Raw genomic sequence first — 24,629 nt, forward strand, 5'->3', positions numbered from 1 at the left:
TGTTTATTTCACACATACAAAATGCCTGTGCGGTTATACCAAAAAGTTTTTCTGCAAGACAAGAATGCCTTTCCTTTGAGACACAGAATACCAGATACCCAGAACATTTTTGTTATAACATAAAAGCCGCAGGATCAAATACCGTTTCTAAATACTATGTCAGGGTATATCAAACTGTGGTTTAAAAAGCTGGCTAATCTCCAACAAATCAAACGCGCATAAAATTATAACAGGTTGGTTTGGTGCTGCTTTCCTATGTAAAAGCCCTGTGGTAATACAAGACTTCATAATGATAGCGGTAAAATTGTGGCAATGTTGGATTATATGTAATTATGAGTTACTTTGTTCTTTCTTTTAATTCCTTCCTTTCTTGAACTTTAGTAGTTAATACAGCTATTGGTTGATTTGAAACGGTATTAAAAGTTTTGTCTACTTTATAGTAATAGAGCCCTAAACAAATTGATGGCATTAAGCAATATATATGAAGACACTTGCATGACAACTGGTCATGGATGCTGTATGCCAAATTTGATAATAATCCATCAAATTAATTCTTGGGGTAAAGCTAAAACAAAGTTTTTAAAGCAATTCTTTCTAATGTAGTCAAATGGTTACAAAACCCTTAAAAAAATGATGCCAAAGCAATATAATATGAAGACACTTGCATATGACAACTGTTTGTGGATGTTGTGTGCAAAAGTTTATAAAGATCCATCTATTAATTTATGGGGTAAATCTAAAACAAAGTTCTTTAAGTCATATGGTAACAAAACACTTAAAAAATGAGGCCAGGGCAATGTATCTAAAGACACTTGCATGACAACTGTTCATGGATGTTGTATGCCAAATTTGATAATGACCCATCTATTAATTTATGGGGTAAAGCTATTAGAAAGTTCTTTAGGCAGTTCTTTCTTATGTGGCCATATCCAGGAAGATTTTCTATAGACATCCAATAGACACAACTGTCATAAAGCTGAAACATTGAAACAATTTTTTTTTCTCAGAACATTATAAGTGCTTTGTCTAATGCTATGACTCAAATACAACCAGCTACTAACAAGTCCATAAAGACAGATGGACAATTGACCATTCTCCAATACTTTTTCCATCAGTTTATTTATAACAATTGGATATTTATTTTACACTCAAAATTACATTTCATGACTGAATAAGTGACAGTGATAGTCTGGTGATTGTCTGATTTCGTATTAATGCCCCCTTTGTTCTATATGTGTAGAAAAACAACAACAAAACTGTCCAAAGGCGTGCTACTAGGTACAACAACATCATTATTCTCCCACTATGTTGTTATATTTACTTTTGTAATTACCCGTTAATAAGCCTCCTTCATTACAATAAGCCATTAAAGAAAGATACAGCAAACTTTAAAACAATGGTAAACATCCAATTATTGCCAGGTATATTGAGACAAAACAACAGGTAGGAGTTTAAACAAATGCCTGTTTAATTATTTATCATTTATCCCGCCAAATTAACCGTTTCTCTTCTTTACTGATTTAGTATATACATTGAAAAGATGTCCACTACTAAATGTGATATAACTGTCCAAAAAAAATAATTTTTTTTGTCAGTGTCAGACAAAAAGGTAAATAACTAAGCAAAAATTACTTTCAGGGTCATCTGCTCTTTGTTTTGTTTGTTTGATTTGGTTTTACGTCACATCTACAAGTATAGGTCAAATGGCAACGTTCCAGCTTTACTGGTGGAGGAAGACCTCAGGTGCCCTTCCTTGCTTTATTTCAGGCACGAACGGGCACCTGAGTAGAACCACCGACATTCCGTAAGCTAGCTGGATTATAAGCTTCCTCACATGAAAGAATCCAAAGTCCCTGTCAGGATTCAAACCCACAGTGGTGAGGGGCAAGTGGTTTGAAGTCAACGACTTTAACCACTCGGCCAGGACGCCCCCATCTGCTCTTTAAAAATGCATTCTTATTTTAAGATTAAAATGTCAGTTTTGTGTTAGTTCTAAGTCGGAATCAATTGTTATTTATTATAAAGGACCAATAAGATATTAGGCATTTAACATTAAAAATTAAATTTGCTTATTATAAATAACTATTTCAGTTGTTAGTTAAGATCTTGACCCTGAATCTATGATTGAACTTTCAAACTGTTCATTTTTGTTCACAATGTGAATACATTACTTTTTTTCATGAAAAATATTGTCATTTATTTTTTCATCTTTTCAATGATATGATTTACGTTATGTTGATTAGCTATTAACAACTTATAGCTTTTATTTTATCATTTTCAACATGTCACTGACAGGCGATTCTATGTTGTGAACTAACTTTACTTCAATGTCTTAAATTATTTGGGTTTAATTAAATCGCAGGGAGAAAACCCCTTCAAACCTCATTTCGAAGAGGCAGCCACTTTCTCAATGATAAACTTTGAACTATGACCTGTAAAATTGTGCCATGCAAATTTATTTGTGAGAAAATAATGTAACTATAATTACTGGTTAATTACTTCAATTACATCATAGGTCATTTGAATATTTAACCGATAATGTACTGTGAGCAATCAGGTCAGTTCATGATCATGTGATCTATGGGCGCTAAATTATCTGAAACAATTGCATGTGGATATAGTAAAAGGTGTTTTGGCAGTCAGGCGAAAATCCTACTTTTATTCAGTACATCGATCCCTGTGACTATTTCACAGGAAGTCCAGCTGAAATAAGACAAAAAAGCATCCAGATGAAAAAATCCAAAAGAAACAGTATTGTTTAACTGACGAAAACATTTGCTTTTCTGTTCATGTTATAGCCTAATATAGGGTGGAATTATTATTGACAATGTTTTTGTTTAATGATTAATTCAATATTAAAAGACAGAAAATTTCTCTTAAAACCCAAAAAAAACTATTTAAGATGTTCCACCTTCGGAGACAAGAAACTTTATTGACAATAAATTTTTTAATGATCTAATTTCAATAATAGCCAATAAGATTGAATATAATGTCATTGGACATGTATTTTGCTACTCTGTTCTGAAAATATTTTACAACAGAAGAAATGCATATCATTCTATATCATATCAAATTCTGTCAAAATACACGGTCTTGTTTTGAAAGTATTCATTGTTGAATCTTTTTGTTACTGAGCAAAAATGAGGCCAGAAACTAAACTGAAAATCAGGTGTGATAGGACGCTGGTTCAAACTATGCAAATGATGAAAACTGCTTCCACAAAGTATGAAGTTTCCAGATTGCTTGTATACAAGTTGCATTTAAGGGAGAAAAACCATTTGGATGATAAAAGAAGCCCGGAACTACATGTAGTCAGGCATCATCAAGAAAGTCAACAAGTTAAATCTAGATGGATGCCATGTTTTTTACCAAACAAGGAAAAAGACTGATGGATTACTTAGTTTGTGTGTTTTCTGAAGAATTTGTGTGACAATTTCTGCAGACAAAATGCGGCTTTACTATTATGACCATAAGACATTAAAGCAACAGTCCAGCTATTTGAAATGCAGCAATTCTCCTTCACCATCAAAGGGACAATGTAAATAATACATAGTAAAGTTTATTGTGATCATTAATGAACTAATCCTGATGCATGTTGTACTCAAGGGAAAGACTGTGACTGAAAACTTTTACGACAAATAATCACAACAAAAGCCGATGTGCCCTGGAAGAAGCAGTCATATGCAGTCCAATATGGATTCATACAAAAAACGAACCATTGCCACTTGCAGTCCAATATGAATTCATACAAAAATGCACCATTGCCACATGCAATCCAATATGGATACATACAAAAATGCACCATTGTCACATGCAGTCCAATATGGATTCATACAAAAATGCACTCTTGCAACATGCAGTCCAATATAGATTCATACAACAATGCACCCATTGCATGTCAGTGACAAGGTGAAAATGACTGCCAACATTCAGCTTGATTGAAGTGGACATTTTTCTCATGCCCCTGTTTTCACCTGGCCAGGCACCATGTGAGTTTACCTTAGAGTACACTTCAATAACTTTGATGACCAGATGATAGCACAAAAATATTATTTTAAATTAATTTCTAAGTATATTTCTTAATTATCATTTGCTTATACATGTAATTATGTTCTTATTGAGCATGGTTATATATTTAAGGCAGACTAAAATAATAACATATATTTAAGGCTGACTAAAATAATAACAGACAATATGAAATAAATAACTAAAATAATAACAGACGATATGAAATAAATAACATTTTACTTTTAAATAGATGAAACATTGAACATCACATGGGTATGACTTTAATGAAGATTAAACTTATCAGGTTTACAAAACAATTTTTTTTTTGTTTGGGTAAGTCTGGATCATCCCCAGTATATACAAAATACAAATCTATCAATGGCAACTGTCAATAAATGTAAGACGACAATTATCTTTAGACTCTGCAATGCAAATAAATGAATTTCCTTCAATCTTTACCACATATTTTCCAATGCTCTGTATGTATGACTGTTTCATGTTTTCTTGCACCTACTAGCTAGACAAAAACTTACAACTTATCTGTATCATTAATCCATTATCAATCTTCTCTAAACCATTTCAGTTTGTTGACAGAGTAGGCCTACCTGGGTGCAATATGTATTACGTTTATACTCAGCTGTAATAACATTTTAAATAACATTAGTTAATAGCAATATTATCCCCTAATTCATCAATCTCACTTATCTTTCCCTCTTTTAACATGATAATTTGATAACCTGCAGTTTTATTTCAATCTTAATACAGTTTGCTTTAGTTTCCTGATGATAAAACCAGTTTTCATGATTCCACTTTCATTTGCAAGATTACAATTTGAATTGGACCAATAAAAATAAAATGATCAGTTATTTTCAATACATAAGGGGTAGCAAGAATGGCTAATACAGACCAATTATAAGTCCAAGATAATATAAAATTTTATTAGTTCAAAAAGGGCCAAAATTCTGTTAAATTATCCATGTTAGAGTTATGAGCTTCGGACAGTGACCTCCTATTTTACCAGTAATATTCTTCTTATGACTAAAATAAAATCGGGATACACTTATTATAACACTTATCAACAAATTCAAACAATCACCTTATTATTGGTAAATCAAAACAAGATTTGTTAATTGACGTCAACTATGACACTCTGCATACATAACTTGTTTTAAAAGCATCATTATTTCTATTATAATGGTCTATCATACATCAATACCAATTCAATGTGAGAATATTACAATTGGACTGCCTGGAATTGTTATGATGTTTGAACACCCATTAAAATTACCCCAATAAATAGGTCCATAACCCTAAAAGCAGGAAGTTCATAATAAGAGGAGTTCTGTTTGATTTATTTCAGATACAAGTACACTTCATGGATACATTATTTGCAATAAGTTACAGGAATGACAGTATTAGTATTCTGTAATATTCCTGTGCTTTTTTAAAGCTTTACCACTAAAATTTGAGTATTTATAAGCTGAACTTTTTTTCAACCTATTGCTATAGTCAAATTGTCTGTTCTTATTCCTGTGGCTGCTGCAATTGGTCGTTATTTTTTTATTTCTCAATAGACTGTCTAAAACTCTTTATACTGGGACACAACATTCCTTTGGACAAGACCTTCAAGTAGACCAGACTGATCTTGACCTTGACTCATAAATGACCTTTAACTTCAAGTTCACATGCATTTTGCTTTATTTTTTTTCTATGATTGGCTATATTTTATTATTTGCGAATAAACTATCTTCTTACTTGAGCACAACTACCTTAAGGACAAATTCTTTAAGACGATCAAACTCAATTTGACCTTGACTTATAAATTACCTTGACATATTATTTCCGTTGTTTTGTTTGTTTGTTCTTTTTTTTGTGCCACAATTGGCTAAAATTTTGTAAGTAATAAAAGGAGTGCCTTTATACTTGGGCACAACAAACTTTGGGTTAAATGAACTTGACCTTGACCTTAAATTGACCTTGACACTTAATTTTGCGACAATTTGACCATAGCTGTTATTTATTTATGGATTTGATTAATATGTTGATAAAAGAACACTTATGAGACCACATGCATGTATGTTGAATAATTTAATTATGACCTTGATCTGTAAATGATCTTCACTGTCAAAGCGAAATATGAAATTTGAATTATATTTTTTACAAGAAAATTTTGTATTATGTGAGTATTGTTTACTACAACACTCTTCCCCGATGCAACTTTAGAAACAAGAAACAGGCAGGCATGGTTCTTGTTTTTAAAGATTTATGATTTTTCACCACATCAAATTTTTTATCCTTTTATAATTTCAATCTTCTCATTATAAATTATTTTTCTCATGTTTTGAGTCCTCCTGATGAACTGATGAAAAATAAACCAAATTATACTTTTAGTCAAGGCATTTTTATAAATTTAAAACAGGTGTCTGGAGTTAATACACCTATTTTATTTTATAGCATGGTATGGTCATTCAAAAAAAAAAAATGTTCAAGAAGTGCAGTATTTAACAGGCACACTTGATTATCTTCTTATAGAAAATTATGGTAGAACATGTTCAATGTAGTATATATTAATAAAAGAATGCTACGTTATGATGTGTTAATGAAAAGAAAAAAACCTTAAATATCGAATGATAGAAAAAAACACCACTGCTATTGTAGAGGGACAACCAATACTGTACTAGTAAATAACAGTGTATATTTCACAAAGTAGTACAATACGTATAGTTATTATGTGAGGTGGGCATACTGTAGTATTTAAGCCTGTGCATTACCCAATAAATACTTCAGAAAACTGGTAACGTGTGAGCTAACTGTATCGGCTCTAAAATAACGGCCACAAATCTTATCATATATCAATAACGCAGCTCTGGACGTATCATAATATATATTAACATAATAACGTTTATATTATATATCGATACTTTTATTGTGTTTAATTCTAAAATTTTAATTATAGAACAAAAACGGGAACAGTGTTTAAAAACTTTATTGAAGACAAATGAGTTTTGAAAATCAACAATAGTGATTGGATTTATTGTAGTACATTATAACAGGTAAAGTTTTATTTGAATTTTATGTATCATAATAATAATTCAATATCATTCTATTTTTTGTTAAAAAAAACAACAAAAAAACTTTGGTTAAAGGTTCTACAATGAGAATTTTTGACATGGGGGACTGGAAATATTTTTTAATATTTGTGTACTATTTGATGTAGGTCTTGACCAATAACTTGTGTGCAAAATTTTTGTTTCATTGTAATACCTAAAAGCAAGCAAAGAATGGCACCAAATAAAGGATTTTCAATTAAATTTAATTCTGAGTATGTTTATATCTTTTTAACCTTTTACATTTTTTTTTACCATTTTACGATCACTAGATGATCATCCATTATGTAAGAATTTCTAATTATTTTCTTAGGTTTTTGGACCTCAGTTAAGCCCCTTTAACAAGAATATCATTTTAAAATGTAATATTTTTATATTTACAAAAACTGCATAGAATCATATTACCATCTTTAATGCATTTGTTAACAGGTCATATTATTTAACATAAATGTTATAAATTGTAATGTTGCACTTAAAAAAAAATATCTCATACAAAAATTAAACAAGATAAAAATGTGGCTCAAATTAACAAAATTAATTTTTAAACTAAACTTTAGTGCTTTATGCTGGTAAAAACTGCATATTAATTATTCATGAAAAACCACTGTGCATAAAATAAACAGTTTGCTACAAAACTAATCTTCATTTATAATGATCTGTGACTTTGCAGAATGTTATTTTTAAAAGTATTATTATTTTATATAATACACCATCAAAATCTTTGCTTATCAGTGTAGATTTCAAGAAAAATAGTTTCCAATTCTAACTTTAAAATTGTTACAATTTTGGTCAGTACACTTATGATTGATTTAACATTGAAATGCCTTACACCCAATCCCATTATTATGTCAAATGTTATAAGTTTTCATTTTTTTCAAACAATTAAAGGGACTCTGCTGAGGACAGGATGTGACAGGATTTGAAATATTTTTACCATTTCATGTAGGTCTGGAGAAAAAGCTTGTGAGCAAATGGTCAGATTATTCCCTCATCCAGTTTTCCACATTAATCACTTTTATTATGTTAAATGACTCAAATCAAGCTGAAAATTGCACACAAAAATTATATTAAATTTAATTATGAGTATATTTCATTATTTTCCTTAGAAGATTTTTCCATTTAAAGTGCTTCACTTGATCTATATAAGAATTTTAAATTTTATGTTTTTAGGCTTTTTCACCTCAGTGGAGCTTCTTTAAGAAGAATTTACATTTCAACAATTATATATGAATCTGCTGCCAATATTGTATACTGGTATTTTAAAATTTTTTAATTTACAGTAAAACTTTAAACTTGTCTTTTGTGACCTGAACTTACCCTTTTTGTCCATTTATATTGTTTGTAGAAAGAGTAATACATGTACATGTTATTTGAACATACCTTTTGAAATTTACCCCTTTGTATTTCAAGATATAGAAAACAACATGCTACTTGTTTCAAAATTTTGACAAAAATAAATGGAATGTTTTGTTTCAATTATTCAAATTGAGCAATTAATTGAAAGAAGCATGTTAATTAAAACGGTATTATACTCTAAAGGTGACATTTACATTTATCAATAAACACAGATAAAAATATTCTTACAACAACTTTAGGCCCGCCAGTGTCAGAAATGAAATGCGCAAGTTATGTCTGTAAACCTGTAATTTTGGGGGCATCCAAGGCCGAGTGGTTATGGTTGTTGTCTTCAAACCACTTGCCCCTCACTGATGTAGGTTCAAATCCCGACAGGGACTTTGGATTCTTTAATGTGAGGAAGCTATCCATGGAACATCGGTGGTTGTACTCAGGTGCCCGTTCATGCCTGAAATAATGCACAGAAGGGGACTTGAGGTCTTCCTCCACCAGTCAAGCTGGAACGTCGCCATATGACCTATACTGTGTCAGTGTGATGTAAAACCAAATGAAACAAACAAACAAACCTGAAATTTTACAAGTTTTAAGTTGTGGCCAAGGCTAATGATTTGCTTGCCAAAACAATGTTTAATTCTCATATGCCTCTTCTGCTGTTTAAGTTATACAAAATAGTTGTTGATTAATATAAGAAGATAAACCAGATAGCACTCAGGTACTGATACAACAAAAATCCAGAAAGTGCCTACTTGCATATGACTCAAATACTGGCGCTAAATGTTTAATACCCAGCAAATTGTATCATATCACAGTGCCCTACCACCTTACATCATATCAGATTACCAAGTAAGGACTTTAATTAAGGTAAAAAGTAAAAAGTCCACAATCAAGCAAATTATAGATTTAAAACCATATGTTATTTAACAAGCTACCTATTGATATTGTAAGTTATGAAATTACCTATCTGTTCTGTTACATTTGATTAGCATGACTTTCAAGTTTGTGATTTAGTATTTAGGTTGCCAAATGAATTCAATGGTAGCCTTTTCCAATTTGACATTTATTGATACAAAAAAGTACCTACTTGTTATATACAAAAATGTACCTACTTGTTATATACAGTGTAACTTCACTGACCAACAAAGGGTTAAACTGATAAAATTCTGTTGCAAAAAAACTTTATTAAAGGGAAATCAGACTAAAATCAATGGGAAATAACTCCAATAAAGTTTACTCAAATCAATGTCGATAATGAACTAGGATAGTGACAAGTCAACAAAATAATCTTTAAACAATGCCTCTTGAGAATATTATCTCAAGTACAAAAAAAATTGAAGAAGCAGATAGGATCTTGTCTTCTCTGAGCAGTAACCCCTCCTCTAATAAAATCCCTTCAAGATAGAAAACTGGTAAAATCATTGTAAACGTCAATATTGTAATACTGAAAATTGCTAATTTTGTTATGTAATTATTACCTATCATCACTGTGAAAGGAAAGGTGCTGTTTGGAAAATCAATATAAATATTAATTGTAAATGAAATGACAATATTCACTTCCTGTGCGTTCCTTAATCTTGACAGCAACACCACCATTTTACCCTTGGTAACAGCAAACATTTTGGTGGCATTTTATCATCTTCAACCTCCTGAAATTTTATAATGGACTTGTCCTTCTTTGAATTTGGGACAGTCCATCTATAGTTTAAGGGACTTCAATATCAAATATCAAAATACACATGTCTTTTCAGACTGGCAATAGGCACGTCATTATTGCTAAGATTCATTTTGCTCTGCTGTTTTTCATGCCCACTATACCAAATTCTGTTAAAACTTGGCGACCAGTCCTCCAAGGCTAACAGACCTTCCTGGATGACTAACTAGTAGTTACAAATTTCTCAGAAAGTGATCAACAACTAATGCCATATAGTTATAATTCAGGGAGACAAAATGACAATTACGCTTAACGTCCGAGATCAAATGCAATTGTCTTGCCCGAAGATCGAACCTGCGACCCAATGATTGCAAATCTGATACTCTCCCAATTGAACTAAGCAGGCTAACTATCATTTAGATAAGGGTATAGTACACATAACAACCGATGGACATATTGTTTTGAACAAAAAAATTCTGACGTGTAAAGTATTGGTAACTTACGCCATGGTCAGTTACATTATGACATCATGCCAACAACATGACAAGAATGCCAGTGATATCTGACACTTTCAACAGTTCTGCTGATGTCACACCTTATCTGGCAATGACAACAGAGTAGTTATTAATAAACACAACATGTTGGAAGAATATGAAACATATTGCTTAAGCTCAAACAATTTGTTGTGAATTTTTTATTATTCTGTACATTCTGTATTTGAAATTTAAAGAAAATTGTTTTTGACTTTACTTTACAATAAATAAAATGAAAAGGTATAAAAAGTCTGCACAATGTAACCATGTTTCCACGTCATAAGTTCAATATAAATTCTTCTTATTATTGTTCTAATTATTGTCCTCATTTTTTCATCTTTATTGTATTATTATTAGTAGTACTATTTTTATTATTACATTTGTTATTACAGTTAATAAGCCTTGGCTTCTTGTTAATGAATTTAAACATATTTTAATAATAAAATGAATTTATTTCTTATGAAATTTCAAAAATCACTTCAAATGAAATGAGCTGCATCACAACAAAACCAACAAAATGGGTTTGCGAGCAGCATGGATCCAGACCAGCCTGCGCATCAGCGCAGTCTGACCAGGATCCATGCTTTTCGCTATCAGTTTCTCTACTTGTTATAGGGTTTGTAAGCAAACAGCATGGATCCTGATCCATCTGCTTGGATGCGCAGGCTGGTCTGGATCCATGCTGGCTGCAAACTCATTATGTTGGTTTTGTCGTGACGCGGCTTACATTTTCTAAAGAAATGATACATGTTATAGAAATCTCAAATTCTGCAATGTTAAACAAATTTTTTAGTTTTGTTTTTTATTAAATGACAAAAGATATAAATTCTACGTTCTACATGTATTTTTCCACATTGGCTTCCTGACAAAAATTAACCAAAAACACACTGAAAGAACTTTTTTTGAGAGAAAAGAAAAAAAATTTAAGCCCTGACACTCCACTATTTATTCAGTTTTCAGATGGACAACTGGACTGAAAGTCATGGCAAATCTACAAACCCCTTCCGCATCAAAACTGGGCATAAGAATTGCACATAAGAATTTATCATGAAGTTTAACCGACAAGAATTTAAAACTTTTGCCAAATAAATGACCTATGATCAATTTGTTTGAAATACCACTCTATCTTATACAAGTCCTATGGCAGTTACATATAAAAGTACAATAAATCATTCAGTGTAACTTATCAATCTTTGAAAACAGTAATTATCTTATCTTTTTGCATTTACAAAAGGTATCTTCAACATTGAAAGGTAAGCAAGTACCTTTTTTTTGTTTTTTTTTAAAACAAATTCAACATTCAACAAAAAAACTTGGAAGTTCCACTTTTCAAGGTTAACAACAAATAGGCTCTCTTCAAACTAATAAAATACTTGTACACCATAGAAAAAAGAACCCATTTATACAAGGCAGGTAACCTAGAAATTTCTTATCACACAGTCATGCCCCTTTTTCAACTTTCATTCTTTTTTACTCTCCATACTCCTCCAAAACTGGTTTATATATGTATACAATTTTGCTTCAAACTTGAAACACTTATACATGTATTCACCATCAAAATCGGAAACGCATATTATATTTCATTTTTTACAGGTGTTTGTATGTACAAGTAATTAATCTCACAAAAACAACTTTTCATCTTTTTTTACACGATTTTATGTTACATAACACACTAGAGAAAGCTTTGAATCTCATAATTCCAGAAATATATAATTGCAGTAAGAAGATTCACACCCTTTCAGTGCTTGCAGCACTAAATCTACCCATGTGACCAGTGCAGACCAAGATCAGCTGATGATGAATGGTTTTGTCCAGATAGAAAGATAAATCTATATAAGATATGTTGTGCAATAAAGGTCAGTCCTATCCTTGCTCTTGCCATTTTAACACCAATAGAGAGCTGCCATTTTAACACCAATACAGACCAGCCATTATAACACTTAAATATAAAGCTACCATTTTAACACCAATATAAAGCAGCCATTAAAACACAGATATAAAGCTGCCATTATAACACTGATATAGAGCTGCCATTATAACACCAATATAGAGCTGCCAATATAACACAATATAGCAGCCTTTTTAACACCAATATTGAGCAGCCATTATAACACTGACATAGAGCTGCCATTATAACATCAATATACAACAGCCATTATAACACTGATATAGAGCTGCCATTATAACACCGATATAGAGCTGCCATTATAACACCGATATAGAGCTGCCAATATAACACCGATATAGAGCTGCCAATTTAGCAACCATTTTACCACCAATATTGAGCTGCCATCATAACACTGACACAGAGCTGCCATTTTAACACCAATATAGACCAGCCATAATAACACTAATATAAAGCTACCATTTTAACACCAATATTGAGCAGCCATTATAACACTGACATAGAGCTACCATTTTAACACCAATATAGACCAGCCATAATAACACTAATATAAAGCTACCATTTTAACACCAATATTGAGCAGCCATTATAACACTGAAACAGAGCTGCCATTTTAACACCAATATAGACCAGCCATAATAACACTTATATAAAGCTACCATTTTAACACCAATATAGGAGCTGCCATTATAACACTGATATAGAGCTGTCATTTTAACACTGATATAGAGCTGCCAATATAACACCGATATAGAGCTGCCATAAGAACACCAATATACAACTGCCATTATAACACCAACATAGAGCTGCCATTATAACACCAATATACAACTGCCATTATAACACCAATATAGAGCTGCCATTTTAACACCAATATAAAATTGCCATTTTAACACCAATATAGAGCTGCCGTTATAACACCAACATTATAGAGCTGCCATTTTAACACCAATATACAACTGCCATTATAACACCAATATACAACTGCCATTATAACACCAACATAGAGCTGTTATTATAACACCAACATAGAGATGCCATTATAACACCAATATAGAATTGTAGTATACTAATATCTAAGCGCCATACACATACAATAGAAAGGTCCAAATTCAATGAATTCAATGCAGGACCAGTCCATCTTTATAAAATTAGAATGATTAAGGGGTTTATAGGAGTTCCAGATAATCAACTTTGTAATTAACTCCTATTTAAGACAAAGGAAATAGTTAAGAAAATTCAATAAACAAGTTTGCTCCTTCAGGAAGGTTTTGTTTCCGATAAAGAGAACTCCAAGACATGTTTCAAACAGATGGCTAAAATATATATCATAGGAAAGACTGTTTCTACATCCTGTCAGTTAATAAAATATAGATAACTCTTATCAATAATTCAAACAACTCTTTTTTGGACAAGTTAGATGTTTTGAAATGAATGCATAATACAAACGAACACAAATAAAATCATTAGAACAACTTGGGTAGAGTTTCATGCATGGAATTTCATGCGTGGGGAAGCATTATCAAATTTGACCCATTTGTTTTATAGGATATATCTTCTGAAACAATACCATGCAGCAGATGACGCATGTGACAATAGACAGTAATTGATACCAACTGACAGCTATCCATCATAAAAGTACAAATACAGTTGCCCTTAAAAAAAAAGCAACAACAAAAAAAGACCCTCCAAGAATTATCTTGTACTGAAAAAAAAGATGATTTCTTTTTTACCAGATTCATGAAAATAGGTGTAATCTAGGCCCTATCATTTGCAATAAGCTTAAAAACAGACACATATTTCTAGTAATTTGGCAGATTTGATCCCAGATGTCTTCTGCTTTTTGCCTTAATTGAACAATCATGCATTTCTAATAAAGACCTGTACAGATGGCTGTTTCAACATTTACTCATCTGCCTATACTCTATCTACCTGAGATACATGATCCACCTCTGTAACATGACCTCATAATCTCTTGGTTTTCTTATCATTTGAAATATTTTAAAGTTTATGTGGGCTTTCACACAGCATTAAATTTTTCAAATTAGATAACACATGTACATGAATATTGCCTTCTTAAAATTATGAAACTTAAATTATCATATCAAAACTTTCCAAAATATATTGAGATTTGACTTTCGACACTTTCACATAGTACAATCTTTTAGACACTTTCACATAGTACAATCTATTGTACAATCTATTGACTTTCAAACAGCAAATGTAAGTTTTAATACAGCAAAAGTCTTTTGGCTTTCACATAGCAAACATCTATTGACTGTTAGATTACCCATATCCTTCTGCAACTGAAAGTAACACAAGAAGCACAATTTCATGAAAAAAATGTACAAGACATTTCCTTATTATAAGGGGCAGTCATTATCACACTGCAATACAAGATAGAGTTATAGCCCTTTATTTAGGACCTCGCTATCACACCCATTTTGTAATAACACGCGTATGACTACATAATAAGTTACAACGAAGAAATTTTTGAAAACGGTACGTATATACCTGAGTTTGTTTTGCAGTTGAAATAATTACTTCACATTAGTGCTTTTGGAGGCAGTTCAAAATCGGTATTTGCAATTACCTCCCTTTTTTGTGATCTTGATAAAGTAATAAAGTTTAATGATGAAAGCAACATGAGAGTAAATAATATATTTACGACGTTTGTCAATTGTTATTGAATCACTACATTAATTGCAATACAAGATATGTATATTTCTCATGCAATTAAACAGATTTATTTGTTATTTTCTACTTCAGTAAATCTACTGGTTTCTTGTAAACCACTTAAATGTCATCAACATAGTAAAATGTCTATATACATGCAACAGGCATGAATCAGCTCAAATGAGAGCTCTGCACTCCTGTAGCCACAAGGTTGTGACTAAGAATAGTGCCAAATGCAAATGCTTAATAAAATAAAGCTGCCAAATCCTTACTACTTAAAACTAAAAAAAAATTACACAGTTTTATCAAACCTTTACTACAACATTAACCATAGGTTGGAAAAACTTATTAGTTGTTAATGCTTGTCTTTACCAAGTGGAATCTATCCTAGTGGGAGATGATTAGCACTTAAATCATCCCTTAAAACTTCACTCCTTGTAATAGTTGACCAAGGATTGTTCGAAAACAAGAAAATGACTTTGCTTCTAATCAGCAAAATTTGCTGTATCATTTCTGTAATCACAATTACACACAAGAACTCTGCGAGTCGGATATGTCGCCTTCTGAACAATATAGTTTAGGAGAAATGGCCAGGCCATAAATGAAATTTGAAAATCAACAAAGGGCAACAACTCAAAAAATAAGAAATGCAGAGCAGCAGTTTCTGTGCACTGCACTTCTTATCAATAAGATCTATCATTCTATTAAGTTTCAAGTCTAAAGTTTTATAATCTATGAGAAATGGCCTGGACAAAAATAAAGTTTGAAAATTAACAAGAGCAATAACTCAAAAAATAAGAAATGCAAAGTACCAGTTCTTGGGCACTGCACTTCTTCTTAATGAGATCTCTCATCCTATGAAGTTTCATGTCCATAGCTTTTATACTTTAGGAGAAATGGCCTGGACAAAAATAAAGTATGAAAATTAACAAAGGGCAATAACTCAAAAAATAAGAAATGCAGAGTACCAGTTCTTGTGCACTGCACTTCTTCTTAATGAGATCTATCATCCTATGAAGTTAAGTCCATAGCTTTTATTACTTTAGGAGAAATGGCCCGACAGAAATAAAGTATGAAAATTAACAAAGGGAAATAACACAAAAAATAAGAAATGCAGAGTACCAGTTCTTGTGCACTGCACTTCTTCTTAATGAGATCTATCATCCTATGAAGTTTCAAGTCCATAGATTTTATACTTTAGGAGAAATGGCCCGGACAAAAATAAACCGGACAAAAATAAAGTATGAAAATTAACAAAGGGCAATAACTCAAAAAATAAGAAGTGCAGAGTACCAGTTCTTGTGCACTGCACTTCGAGTCTTTATAAGAAGCATGCATACCAAGTTTGAAGTCAATCCGACTTATAATGACTGACTTATGCTCCAGACAAGCTTAAGGGGACACAGACACCGACGACAACGACGCCGAAAAAAGTAACCCCTATATGTCGCCTTTTTCAAGGCGACACAATAAGGTAATATCAACTTTACCACAATAAAACACAATAATAAATGTATGCTAAATTTTGTGTGTTCATTACAGTTATACATCAGTAATATAAACTGCATTTTAATGTGTTCATCACAGTAATAAAACAGCAATATCTAGATCATCTCTATGTTTTTATCACAGTAACATGTCAGCAATATCAATGTGTTAATCACAAAAAGTAGTCAGCAATATCAAGTTCATATCTATGTGTTAATCACAAAAAGTAGTCAGCAATATCAAGTTCATATCTATGTGTTAATCACAGAAAGTAGTCAGCAATATCAAGTTCATATCTATGTGTTAATCAGAGAAAGTAGTCACCAATATCAAGTTCATATCTATGTGTTAATCACAGTAAGTAGTCAGCAATATCAAGTTCATATCTATGTGTTAATCAGAGAAAGTAGTCAGCAATATCAAGTTCATATCTATGTGTTAATCAGAGAAAGTAGTCAGCAATATCAAGTTCATATCTATGTGTTAATCACAGTAAGTAGTCAGCAATATCTAGATCATCTCTATGTGTTTATCACAGTAACAAGTCAGCAATATCAAGTTCATATCTATGTGTTAATCACAGTAAGTAGTCAGCAATATCTAGATCATCTCTATGTGTTTATCAAAGAAACAAGTCAGCAATATGAACTGATAATTATGTGTATTATCAAATATAAAATTGTCATCAGCAATATCAATAGCTTGTCATTCTGTGTTTATTACAGTAACATTAGTCAATAATATCGACAGTATAATTATGATATATTATGTGTGTTTATCACAGTAACTTGTCAGCACTATTTATTGTATACTTTTGTGTTTATCACAACTGTATATTTCTTTGTATATACAGTTACTTGTCAGCAAGAGTATATCTGTGTTTATCACTGTAATATCTACTGTATGTGTTTATGACAGACATAAAAAGGCAATAATAGCCACTGTTTATTTATGTGTTTATTACAGTAATCTTATCTGCTAGGTAGCAGAGAAATTACAGGCAATTATTTAACAAATTAGGTGTTGAGACTTTAGGATAAGTTTATCAATAAAAAAGAAACATGTGGAAAATTTCACAAAGAAATGGTGAGAGATTTATTTCCTACACCTGGTTCCTTGTTAATGGAATCTGGAAACATTTTTTTCAGAACCGGTCATTATAATTATGAAGCTTTACTTTTGAAGTGTAATGTGATTTTAAAAAGATGTTTTACAAGAGAAGGGTCACTAGATTTTGACAAGGGGTTATGAATTATTGCAGAAAGCCCCTGGGTTTGGCATTTTCTAGTTTTCCAGGGAGGCCTATCAGTTGAACTGTTGCATGATTATCACTAACAAAATGCAAATCAGGGATATTTTCCAGGATTTTGGGAACATGACCCATACCCATGGAATTGGGAATTTCAGTGATGTTTTGTGAAAAATTGGGAAATAATATATGACTGAAATTTTGCAGTGATAAAAATTAATGCAAACAATCACTGTCTAGGATGGCATCTTCTAATATTAAAGCACTATTACAGTGAAGAAGCCCTTAGTTTCAAAGATTTTAGAATTCTTTATTCAATATTTTTATTTTGTAACTTTCAATTGGGAATATGTTCCTGTGGATTGGGAAAATAACATACTAATTTCAATTGGGAATATGACCCAATAATGGCTATAAAACAAGCCAAAAAAATCCTTGCATATAAATATATCAAGACTTGATTTTAGATTTATTTTTTTCCACATTTAAGTATCAGTGAGGAAATACTGTAATACTAGGATAAGATATGATTATATAAGTATCAGTAAAGAAATTTTGATCTTTATACTAGAATATAATATGAAATGATGCAAGCAATTTGGATATAAAACTGTCAAAGTCACACAAATCCTTCAGTTTGTAGGAACTCAAGTAGATTAAATTGAGATAATAAATGTAATTTATTGATAACACAATATTATATTATTTTATAAATGATTTTTTTTCTGAACCATTTATTTATTTATGAAAGAGGATAATTTAAACAATGGGGTATAAATCTGTAATTACGTCATAAAGAATATTATGACTCTTATCACTGAAAATAGATCATAGGATGTTTGCAGGTTCTATTTTTTTTCTAATGCTTAGAACAATGAAGTTTTGTGAACTAATTTCAATATCTGTTACTTTAAAAAACAATTTTTTTGGAGCAAATTTCCATTCACATTTGAGGGCTTTTCTGTTGCCTACAAATTTCTTTTTACATTTTAACTTGTCTATAACACCACATTTAGAGTCAATTTCCTACAATTTAAACTTTATCTTGTGCCTATACTACTTTTTTGGGAAAAATTTCATTCAAAAGTTTAGGACTTGCCTATTCACAATACATTCATTCATATTTGGCACAAATTACCTACTCTAGCTTTTCTGTTGCTTGTAAAACAATTTTCTTTTGGAAATTTCTTTTTACAGGTTTACTCTTTTCCACTCCTAATATAAAACAATCGTTTGGAACATATAATCTTTTTATAATTTAAACTAAAATCTGTAGCTTATAAAACAATATCTGGAAAATATATGTTTTGAAAGAAAGTTGCCCATAAATAAATTGTCCCAGTTACACTCATGTGCTGGATTCTGTTGCAAGAGACGTTATCAAAAATTTTATTTATAATGGCAATTTATATCAGTGAACTTGATAATCTTCATGTCCCCTATTAAAATGTACATTTTAAAATCCATTTTAACATGTTTGCAAACTGACTTTTAGCATCATTTTTTACATCATGGAATCAATATAAAACTATATGTGACATGGAAAATACCACCCAAACCTGTATCTCATGAAACACATGTTTATATTTAATCTTATATCTAAAGATATATCAACATATGGATATCTTAAAAAACAAATCTGTGAACATTCCTGTGTAAAGAGTAACTTTAAAACTGAGTTCATTAATGTCAAGACATTTGTAAAAGTTAAAGGCAATACTGAAACTTTGATCTACCTTAATAATGTCTATTTTCCTCCAAATTACCTCCCTTTACAATCTAAAATTAAGACAAAAAGTGCAGTGCCCTATCCAAACCTTCAAAGTTCAGGAAACCAGCATTTTCCAATACAATTTATTACAATCTTGTTTAAAGAAATTTAGGACTTAAAAAACTGTTTTATTGAAAAATTGGATATTTTATTGGGTGTTATGCCTGCATATCAGATACTGGTTAACTCTTGGCTTATCCGAATGCAGATTTTATGTATTTTTTCAAGTATGGGATGCAGATAGATATAAATATATAAGCATCTGAATATCAGGGAGAAAAAAAAAACTGCACCAATCATCAACATAAATTCCAGCAATTTAATGGTTCATTGGATATGTTTTCAGGCATAATTTCTGGCTTACACACATAAGTAAATGATATCTAACTCCCCAATTCTGTCTAAATTTCGCCCCATTAAAGCAAAAAGGTACCAAGCGACATTTTGGCCAAAAATGACATTTTAACATTTTTCATTATGTTTTAATGTTATCTTTAATCTGTAGAAATATCTCTATAGTATCAGGTTTATTTACAGACATATAAGGTTATGTAAAAAGGTACTATGTCAATATTTTCCCATTTAGTAATGCAAAAAGGTACCATATGCATATCAGTTTGAGCAAAAAGGTACCAAGTGTCACATAGTACCTTTTTGCATTGTATGACTATATATGTTTTGAGCATTTATTTTTATACAAAAAGGAGCCATGTGTCACATGGTTCCTTTCTGCACACAAAGAATTTACGAACCTTAAGATTATTTTATATATTAAATTGTTTGCTTGGTACCTTTTAGCTTTTTAATGAAAACACAATCTAGATGTTGCTAAGGACATCACATATAACAATAAATCCCAGAGTATTGTTTCTGTTTAAAATTGAGGAATGATAACAGTGTGAAGATAATGATAGTGTATAAATGACTTCTGGACGTAAAAAGAAAAGTAATTGACTGTACTCTTGCCAACAAGATACATGGGGTATATGAAAGGAGAAGAATGACAGGGAAGTGTACATCTGCAAATAAACTAGATTATGATAAAGTTAAATTGGTGAAACAGCATAAAGAGTAATTTCCTAAAATGGAATCTCATAATACAATAAAAAAAACTGAAAGAAACAATACCTATCTCATGACTATGACTTAAACATTAAAAAGATGTGGAATCTGTAAACTATTGAAAGTGAAAAGAAGGAATTAAAACCTGTTAAGCAACATACATATAGGAAGGCAGTAGGCACACTAGATGGCACGATCAAGGAACAATATATTGAACATCAAAAACAGAAAGAAAATTCACAAGAACAAAAGATTTAAATTAAAGTTGGAGCAAAAGGTGACACATGCGTTTATGTTGCATGTTTTAATCTAAAAGCCATTGTAACAACCCTTTGCTCATTAGTGAGTGAGCTTTACTATTTAAGAAAAATCTGTTGCTACACAACTCGACAGTATATTCCTTATGACACAAAAATGTTGCAGTCATGTATGGAATAAAACCAACTGCAAAGATTAGCATGTGAAATAGCTTCCTGCTTAATAAAAAACCCTTTTCTACTTGCCAATGTGGTTATGTCAAATAAGTCACTGTCATATATCTTTCAGATTCATACGGGGACAAAACAGAAATTGATTCATAGCTGCGTCTCTTCTTTCATATTATCAAAAGTTCCAAGTATAAGATTGATCACAAATTTATTGTATCGGGTCACTCACAGATGGAGTGACAACTTGACTCTTGAAGGGGCAAAGAAAATAATTCCTGTATAATTATGTATCATTCAGTTGTGTTCTCTTTTATATCACTGGCCAGAAAATCATAGCCATACATTGCTGTGCCAATGAAATATAACCATGTTTTTGATTTCAAATACTTCATTAAGAAACAGTGTAAGAGACTCAAAACATCCATTGACGGACAAAGAGTAAACTGGCTACAGGTGAAATGGATACAGGTCAGTATTTGTAAATTACAGCTTCAATGCTGAAGATTTTATGAACATAGAAGTTCAGAATACAGAATCTAAAGTATTAGTGGACAAATGTTGAACAATATATGAAGTTATGATACCAAACCTCCAGTTTCTACTCAAAAGAAAAATAACTTGGTTACTTTTTGTGCAAAGAAAATTATCCAAAAAAGAGTTCCATAATTATAATGCCACTTAACCAACATAAAGGAAAGAAAAGGATTATGTCACAATGGAATCGGATGAAAATGATTCTGATTTTGACTAACAATGTAAGAGATTTTGACATAGGCATTGAGATTGATCACAGAGGAAGACTTTCAAAACATGCAGTGTGATAGTTGTTGCAGACATTTACTGAAAACACAATAATTTCATATTATTTTTTGTATGATTGTAGAATAAAATTGTAACCAAATGATGCTTTTTGTTAATATTGTTGGGACAAAAAGGTGCCAACTGCCATATGGTACCTTTTTTTGATATACTCGACAGCAAATGTTAAAAATCATACAATGCAAAAAGGTGCCAAGCGTTCATATGGTACCTTCTTGCATTTGTCGGTCAAAATATTTATTAGTGCAAAAAGGAACCATTTCCTTTAATTGATTAATTATCACTAATTAGTAATATATAAGCTTTCCAACTTTTTGAGCATGTACATTCAAATATTATCTAAATATATGTGAAGTTTCTTTACCATGTTGTAAAAACCTGATTTGATATGGAACTTCAAATCTTTAAACGCAATTTTCTCGAAAACATGAAAATGTCACTTGGTACCTTTTTGCTTTAATGGGGCGATTTAACCATCCACTTAGCTAATAAGTAGTGTTCGACTGTGAATCAGGGTTCTCTTCTAGGACGGTGCAAGTTGCTTTTGTTGTGCATGTTTCTATTGTCATTTGCACTGTACCTCGGCTCTGGCATGTACAGAAGTTATCAGTTCTTTGCAAATGTTAAGGCAACTAGTACAAGTAAACTGCTTGACAGACTGCCCAGGAGTTATGTGATAGCTGAAACTGTGCTCTGATAAATTCCAAAGTGGCTTGGTGCTGTGATCCAGAGGATTAGACCAACACCACCACTTTTTTCTATACCTTTTTGACTAAGAATTTCTACAAATTCAGCATATAAAAATGTATATTTTCAATTCTTTGTAACTTTCCCTATTATAATGCAGATGTTCATCAATAACAGATAGTGGTTTAGTGGTTAAGGTACAGAAAGTTGAATTATAATGATGTATTCAATACTGAAGTGCACACTTCACTTCCACATTTTTGTGAGTAAAAAAAGATAATGACTTTAATTATGAATGAAAAAGAATGTTTAATTACCTAAACATAAATACGGCACATTTTGTTAACTGTTTAAGCACCATTACTCACTTGCTGTATAGATCCAAGCAAGTATAAGACTGTGTAAGTAGAAAAAGCAAGTATAAGACTGTGTAAGTAGAAAAAGCAAGTATAAGACTGTGTAAGTAGAAAAAGCAAGTATAAGACTGTGTAAGTAGAAAAAGCAAGTACATGTATAAGAAAGTACAAGCAATAATTAACAAGTACAAGCAAGTATAAGGAAGTACAAGCTAAAGCAAATACAAGTAGAACAAGCAATATTTATCCAGTATAAGTCTCACAGTATAAGCAAGCAAGTATAAGTTAATACAAAACATTAAAAGCCAGTATAAGGAAGTTCAAGCAAGTATAACTAAGTCTAAGCACTCAACCCACATTTAATGACTGCTTGATTTTCTTTAAATATTTTCTTAGATCTATGTGGTTCTATTCTGCAGTGTGCCTGAGTGTAGATGCCTGAAGTAATGCACCTCAATTAGGTTTTCCTCAACCAAAAGGCTAGAGAAAACCCTAAAATCTCAACAGTGTCCGAATGTGTAGAAAAACCAACTACTCCAATATCAAAGTACAGGAGGCACTGGACCTGAAAGTGATGAGCATTTGCCACTAGTATAGGGGTCAGGCCGGCCTGTACATTCATGTTTGACCTGAGGCTCTATATTATTGGCTGACTTAGTTTATATTTTCATCTCCATATCCCTAAAATTGATAATGGACAGTTCCAAAACTGGAAGTTTAGGAAATTCTGTATGTCAAGGGTATAAACATTACTAGACAAGATCTTAATTCGAGTGCATGATGTCTGTACAAGATGAAAGGACTGTATGTAAGAATTTTATCACTGTCAATTATCATCCAACAGACTGGTCAAACCTTGCACCAGAGGGTACATCAAATGTCTTGTAACCTTATTTAAGACGACTAATTGTTATTGATGATAAACTAAGCTAACTTGATCATTTTGCCTTCAGACTTAATTATACAACACTGTTAAACCTCATTTACAGGCTTCAAGCTGTATAATTAAATTTATTTATCCCACGTATGTAATATCATTTAAATTTCACTCAAATCAATTTTCTTCAGTTTTAAAAAGAAAGTTTCTTACACAGACAAATTTATATATGAGGAAATCATTTTTAACTGATAATTGTAAAATAATTTTTTTTCACGTGCATTCTCAGAAGGTAAATAATTTTCACCAATACTTTGCAAGATTAATGTTCTGCTTTCGAACTGCCCAGTGTTAACAGAAATGATTTTTAAAGTGGAAATGTTAAATTATAAAGTAAAGGACACAACTGGCTGGACTACAATAGACATTCTGGCTGGCCTAGCTTCATGCTAGTGCATGCTTCTGCAAATCATTCTCACCACTATGAGCATAAAAATGACTAGGATTTTATCTCTGACAATACTGCCACTAGATTACATAACATTTTTATACCAATTCTATTTTCAGGTGCAGTGCAATTTGTTTAAATTTTAAATACCCACTTAAGGAACATTTTTCATTTCTGAAACTTAATATTATAAGACTAAGCACATCATCT

General features: G+C 31.4%; 1 protein-coding gene across 1 annotated transcript in view; it reads left to right on the forward strand.

The window, feature by feature from the left end:
- Window positions 1-6,745: 6,745 nt before the first annotated feature.
- Window positions 6,746-24,629, forward strand: part of LOC132738914 (FMRFamide receptor-like) — a 34,003-nt gene continuing 16,119 nt past the window's right edge. The window contains exon 1 of the mRNA XM_060726527.1: window positions 6,746-7,061. The gene's annotated coding sequence lies outside the window, so the exon portion shown is untranslated. The remainder of the gene's footprint in view (window positions 7,062-24,629) is intronic.

The sequence above is a fragment of the Ruditapes philippinarum genome, unplaced genomic scaffold (genome assembly GCF_026571515.1).
Source record: "Ruditapes philippinarum isolate M1 unplaced genomic scaffold, ASM2657151v2 ctg1785_1_1_1_1, whole genome shotgun sequence".
Lineage (NCBI taxonomy): Eukaryota > Metazoa > Mollusca > Bivalvia > Venerida > Veneridae > Ruditapes > Ruditapes philippinarum.